We start from the raw sequence: 6,858 nt of genomic DNA on the forward strand, positions 1-6,858 counted from the left end.
GACCTTCCTCAGCAAGATAGCCGGCTCAAATCACGCAAGCCATCACTACGAACAGCATCCCAGTTGATAGAGGAGAACTTTACGCCTAATGCTAACTGGGCGTCATCCTGGGAATCATTCGATGGACGGAACAAGTTCTTGATATCCGATCCTACGAAAGCAGCGGGTGGCTTGGAAATTCCTCGAAAGGAATGGGTTTTATTGAATCGTTTTCGAACTGGGGTTGGGAGAAGCAATCACTGGAAATTCAAGTGGGGTATTACTGACGACCAGACGTGTGATTGTGGCGCAAAGTCTCAGACAATTGAGCACATTGTAAACGACTGCCCTTTGCGATTGTTTTCTGGTGGTCTGGCTGGTCTGAGTGGTTTAGAGGATGGGTCTCTAAACTGGCTCAGTAATTTGGATTTAGCTTTGTGACGGGAGATTTTAATATTATTTTTAATTTATGACTCAAGAACTTTGTTCTTACGTACTTTTTAATAATTGTAATTTTTAATTTATTTATTTATGGATAGCTGCCTTTGTCCCCCATACGATATATATATATTAAAAATTTAATCTGGGAGGATCGTGGTAACGATCTATCTGCCAGAATTACTTATTGCATATTTAGCCTGCGGAACCTGGCAAAGTTCTGAGAAATCGAGGTCTGGGCCTCATCTATCATAGTTTCATTTATGGATTAAAACTGTAGGTAGCTGACTGAGCCCAATCACAAAAATGAAACTTTCCGACTTAAAAAAGAGCGATCAGAATCATCGCAAAGTTGAATCATAGATAGTGTAGAGATTCTTTTAGGGAGTTTGGAATTACTGACCTTGTTTGTCTCTTTATTTGTTTTATTCTCATTCAAAGTATGTCTTGTTAGGCGCAGGGGTCTTTTCAATACGTGACAACAGGCAGGGACAATTTCGGAGTCTAAATCTCGTAACAAGCGTACGTCTATCTAATTAAAAAAACACCCGAAGGCATAAAAAATGTAAACAATCAAAACGAATTTTAGATTCGCCTAAAATGAATTTTGGCGTTTAATGTATTCTATTCGTAAAGGGGTTCACTATGAACCGCTAGGAGTTCTAAAAGTAAAAGCTGAATCCAAACACAAAGAAAATGTAGTAGCTCATGAATGCAACTCTGACTGAGACTGAATGTGTAGTATATTTGTTCTTTGAATACGGATATGTTAGCAATTGCGATAAATTATGATAAATCATTGCCAAGTGCAATAATCAGATGTGCCTTATATTGAGTACCAACAGAAAATCTGACCTGCCATAGAATAAGGCACATATGTACAAACAAGTTCGGTCAGTGTCAGCAGTAGTTGTTACACCATCACTTTAAGTTTGTAACTCTGAACCAGTAATGCCACAGAGATGGAAGAATCTTAAAGTATTTTAAATGACATTTTTTTATCCGACAGTAACGGAATTGCGCGTTTTCTTTACGACTTCAACAAAGTTGTCGCTAGTTTGTCAGGCTGAAGCATCTGTTCCAAGCCGTGTCACAAAGTTTGAATCACTCAGTCTTTACTTCAAATTTATTTTATGATGTTTGCAAAAGTTTCCATCACTATTAAAAGTCGATTGACTACACCAACTTCATCAAGGAATATGCCACTTACAATTTGTAGCAGAAATTAAATTGTGTATATTTTGTTCCTTTGCATCCGGTTCAACTATCAAGGGAATTATTTTAACATACATATAAGACCAATTATTACAACATAAAACACTGTTTTTTATCATTTTAAAAATGTGTAGGTTCTTAGTTATTCTTTCTTTATAAATTATATTATTCGATCAAATCAGGATATATTCATACATTATAGTTTTGTAGGTTCTTAGTTATTGCTTCTTCAGAAATTATACCTTTCAATCAGACCAGTTTGTATTTATAAATTTGAAATAAATTAAGATATGTAGGTTCTTGGTTATTTTTTCTTTTAATTTCGTACCATTCGATCAGACCAGGATATATTTATACACTGCATTAAGTTGGAATTTGTATGTTGTTAGTCATCGCTTCTTTAGAATTTTACCATCCAATCAGAACAGGATATACTTACACATTGAAGTAAATTAAGATTTGTAGGTTCTTAATCATTGTTCTTTAGAGTTTATATAATTCAATCACACTAGGATGTATTATATACATTGAATTTGGAATTATGATATGTTGGTTCTTAGTTATTGTTCCTTTAGAAATTCATACAATTCAAGCAGAACAAGATACACTTATACATACATACTTTTGCAGACTCTTAGTCGTTGTTCCTTTAGAAATTATACCGTTCAATCGGACCTGGACATATTTATACATTAAAGTAAATATAGATTTGATATAGAATGTTCGGAGTTTATCCATACAATTTTGTAATTATCTAACAATGAGAAAATGTATCATATACGAATCTACTTTTCATGTAGATTATATTCTGGCGTCTGCGATGTTTCAAGTGTACAGTATAATCGTATTACGCACTCGGTAAAATCAAGATTCAGTATTACCAATTATCGGAAATCTACTTAAAGTGACAAGTACTTTGTAAAGACATTATACAACTGGCAGGATCTATTCGTTTTTAATCTGGATATATTTAAGTTAAAACAAAATTAGCTCTCTATTCCCGTTATAAATTAAAACAGAAGTAATGAATTGCTATAAATTAAAAGTAACTTAGGATTTTTAGATTTTTTGTCATTGCTTCCTTAGAATTTTTAACATTTTCTAGAACCAGGATACACGTATACATTGAAGTAAATTACGATTTTTTTGGTTCTTAGTTTATTGTTTTCTTTAGAATTTTATACCATTCAAACAGACCAGGATGTATTTATACTGAAGTAAATAAAGCTTTGTATAGTTCTTAGTCATTGTTTCTTTAGAATCTATACCATTCAATCAGACCAGGACGTACTTACACGTTGAAGTAAATAAATATTTGTAGATTCTTTATCATTGTTTCTTTATAAATTGTACCTTTAAATCAGACCAGGATATATTTTATGGAAATAAAAAATCAATACAAAAATCCATATAATGTTTGTTATGATATAACATTAAGAAAATGTACCCTATACGACTCAACATGTTATGTACATTACATGATTGTGTCTGCAATGTTTCAAATGTATAATCGTATTACGAACTCGGTAAAATAAATGGTTTCGTTTACAAGATTCGGACTTACCAATTATCGGAAATATACTTAAAGTGACAAGCACTTCGTACACAACTGGCAGGATCTATTCGTTCATAATTTAGATATATTTAAATTAAAAGAAATTATCTCTGTATTCCTGTATCAATTAAAACCAGAGTAATTAATTGTTTAATGTGTGTGCAAAACACGAGCATAATGACAGTGAACAAGAGAAGTGCAATGATTATTTATTATTCGTTATTCTAATTTTCAGGAATATATCAAGATAATATTTGGACAATTTTTAAAGAAGAGCTAATGCCGAGCGGTCTAAGACGTCGTCGGACTTTGGATGTGAGTTAGTTTAGAGATAGGGCAGGTTAAAAATCTTGACACTTTTAATCAGAACCATCGCACTTGTACTGTATCGACTCTCATTGCACAGGTCAATGGTCCAAGAGGACAGACAAAGTAAGGTTTAAAAGTGAATTGGCCCTCCTTCATTTAAAAAATACAAGTTTGATCTAAAGCATCATTAGTATGTAATGAGAATTTAAGATTGTTCCCGTATGGTTTGAGTTTGAAATTGGAACTACTAGTATTTTATTGTTAACAGAACAATGAATTTTGGTTTCTCATTTTTCATTTTTTTGAGGTAGTGTGAGTATAAACAGACGCGAATGTCTAATCAAATTCAATTTAAGTTTAAAAACGATTGACAAGAAACGACCGTGCTGATGGCAGTAAATGTTTATTAGGTGATCTGGTTCTATCATCACATGTATCTGCTGATTACGTTTGGTAAGAGCAAGAGGAACTAGTAAAATATGACAACCATTTCTGTAGTTTCAAACCATGTAAGAGAACAAAAGTCTAACATTTTATTGTACATGGCATGATATTGTTACAGATAAGATAAGACCGTGGCGTCGACAGTAACTGTGTATTGGATGATCTGGCTTTATGATCAGATGTGCGTGGGTGATTACGTTTGGTTGTGCTTGACCAACTGGTCAAAAATGACAACTTTTTCTATAAACAACGCTTAACAAACTAAACAATATTGTCAAGCTCTCAACCAATAATGATTTGGTTTTTGCGATAGATAATTCATAAAAACAAATATATTAGTTTTGCAAAAAATACTGAATGTTCACTGTCATACACCTCAAAGCTAAATAAAACTGTTTTTCTCGTTCAAAATAAAATTTATTATGAAAATTTAATTTTAATAATTTACGATTGACTGCTAGCATACAGTAGAATTAATTCTTTGAAAAATGATGTTAAAAAAACCTTCCTTTCCATGTTGCAAATTGACGGGTCTTATTGCATTCTAAGATTCAGCTATATATAAAATGACACGTGTTTAATGCATTGAAAAACACACATCTATTGATTATTGTGCATGACTTTTAATGCAGCGAAGTTAGAACTGTGTAGTCTAGAGAATGTAACATGCGATCAGTCCTTAATATGTTACTCGTTAAGTGAAAACAAGTAATTTGTATTTTATTTCTTATAAAAAATTTGAGATTTTACTTCTACCAAATAATTACAGATATAAGGAGTTTGAGAGCTAGACGCTAAATGTGTTCCAAATAAGAACATCTCTGATAATTCATAGCACAGAATGTAGAATTCACAAGAGGCGACTGTCTAATATTTATAGCTCAGCATCAGAAAACAGCATTGTCAGTGTTGTGTTACTGGCAGATCAATTACAGCCTAATACGTATTTCTGGTTCATACACAAGTTTGTGCCTTGACACAACATTTTGTTGCTTCTCAGGAAAAATTGCCACACATTACATTTTATATTCATAGTATTAATAACAACCCATGAAATTCAATTTCAACCATATCGTTTGTCTAGAGATAACACTCTCTCATTATAAATAAATATTATCACATATTACGGTATATTTTCTTACAACGTCATTTGTAACGACCCCAGAACAAACTTGTATGATTTTAATTATTCCTGTAGATTTAATTTTGTAATTACAAAAAAAACGTAATCACCAGTAAATTTTAGAATTTATCTCATATGTTTATAAAACCGGACTAACTACAGTCTCGTTCATTCTAAAAATACCCGATGTGAACAGTACTCGCACTACTCTATATTATAATTTTAAATTATTCTACACAATTGTGTTACTATAATAAATGTTTTTAGATAAAAAATTAGTGATTTCGGTAGAAATATCCATGAGACGAGACGAAATCAAGAAACTAATACTACGAGCACCTTTAAACATTGGTATTTTATTCTTGTGGACTAGGTTTTCCTCCGAATATGAACATCTATGACATAAATAAGTACAGAATACAATTAAGAAGCTTCACTGAAACGCTTTAGACTTATCCGATGATCGATTCTAATAATACTAATTTACTTGGTGCAGCATTTAACTTTGCGAGGGAATAGATCTCGTTTTATATGAGGAGTGTGTGGCAGAAACTTTATGCGATCATTCATAAATTTGTAGATACCTGTAATATGCTAAATAGTTTGCTTAGTGTTTTAAACAATCTAGTAAATCTTTTAATTTTGTTACAGTTTTGCTATAGATAAAAATTCTTCACCAAAGTGTTGCTAAGCGCTAAAATCTGGAACGGCAGGCCTAATTCAGCTATTAATTTTTTTATTCAGTAATTCAACTGAAGTCTAAAGAAGGTTATATGGAGCTAAAAAAAATTAGTAAAATTGTCCAGAATATTTTAAAATGTGCGACAGTGCAATCTAACTGACGCAATTGGCTGAAACCTGTTTTTAGATTTTAATTTAGAAAATAATAAATATGTAGTGTTTGATCTCAAGTGTAATACAGAGTACAAAATGAAAGTTAATATCTAGAATTAAACCATCTACCTTATTTGAAATTGTGTTTAAACTAAACCTAATTGGTGTAAAAACTATTAAATTCAGTCCGTTTAGATTCACTTATGTTCTAAGGCATTTCCACTGTCATAGTTAGAGTCTGCCTACTAGTCGCTACTATGATGAAAAAGTGTCAGTTTCATTACAGTTCCACAGTTGAATTTATGTTGTTGTGCCGATTAAACACCTATTAAATAAATAAGTTTTAATATAGCCTACATGTTAAGTTTTTAAAACCAGCTACCCACCAAGTTTGCAAAGCTTTTAATTCTGGTCTCTCATATAAGTTTACCTTTTTTCTCCCTTTTAAGGACACTAATAAGAGGAAAAGTGAAAAATCCTTGAAAATAAGTTAAAAATTTTAAAATAATTGTGTATAGTTTTGCACGATCGAAGTATCTTGAAGGAAAAAATGACTTTCCGGACATTTGCTATCGTTCAGTGAAACAAAAATCAGTAACACTACGTTTCGAGAGAGAAGAGACTACGTTTTCCGCCTGTAGTTAGCCCCCTGTTTTTTAAAAACACAGTAAAAATGTTAATATCAAGAAAACCCAACCGGTTTCGAGTACTATGTTCATTAGCATTGGTTTCAAAACAGCGTGCGCCAATTAAACGAAGTTTACCTCAAGTTCCGTCTCCTTATCTATAACACAACTGAGGGCCCGCGAAAGATGGCTGTAACCTCCGGCGCTGCGCAGGGCTCTATCCTGGGTCCGGATCACTGGAATGTTATATACGACAGTCTATTGAGGTACGTGATTCCGGATGAGTAGGTTTTAGTCGGGTACGCCAATGACGTCGTGGTTGTGATTGCCGCACG

Source organism: Homalodisca vitripennis, unplaced genomic scaffold (genome assembly GCF_021130785.1).
Source record: "Homalodisca vitripennis isolate AUS2020 unplaced genomic scaffold, UT_GWSS_2.1 ScUCBcl_7173;HRSCAF=14737, whole genome shotgun sequence".
In the NCBI taxonomy this organism is placed as follows: Eukaryota; Metazoa; Arthropoda; class Insecta; order Hemiptera; family Cicadellidae; genus Homalodisca; species Homalodisca vitripennis.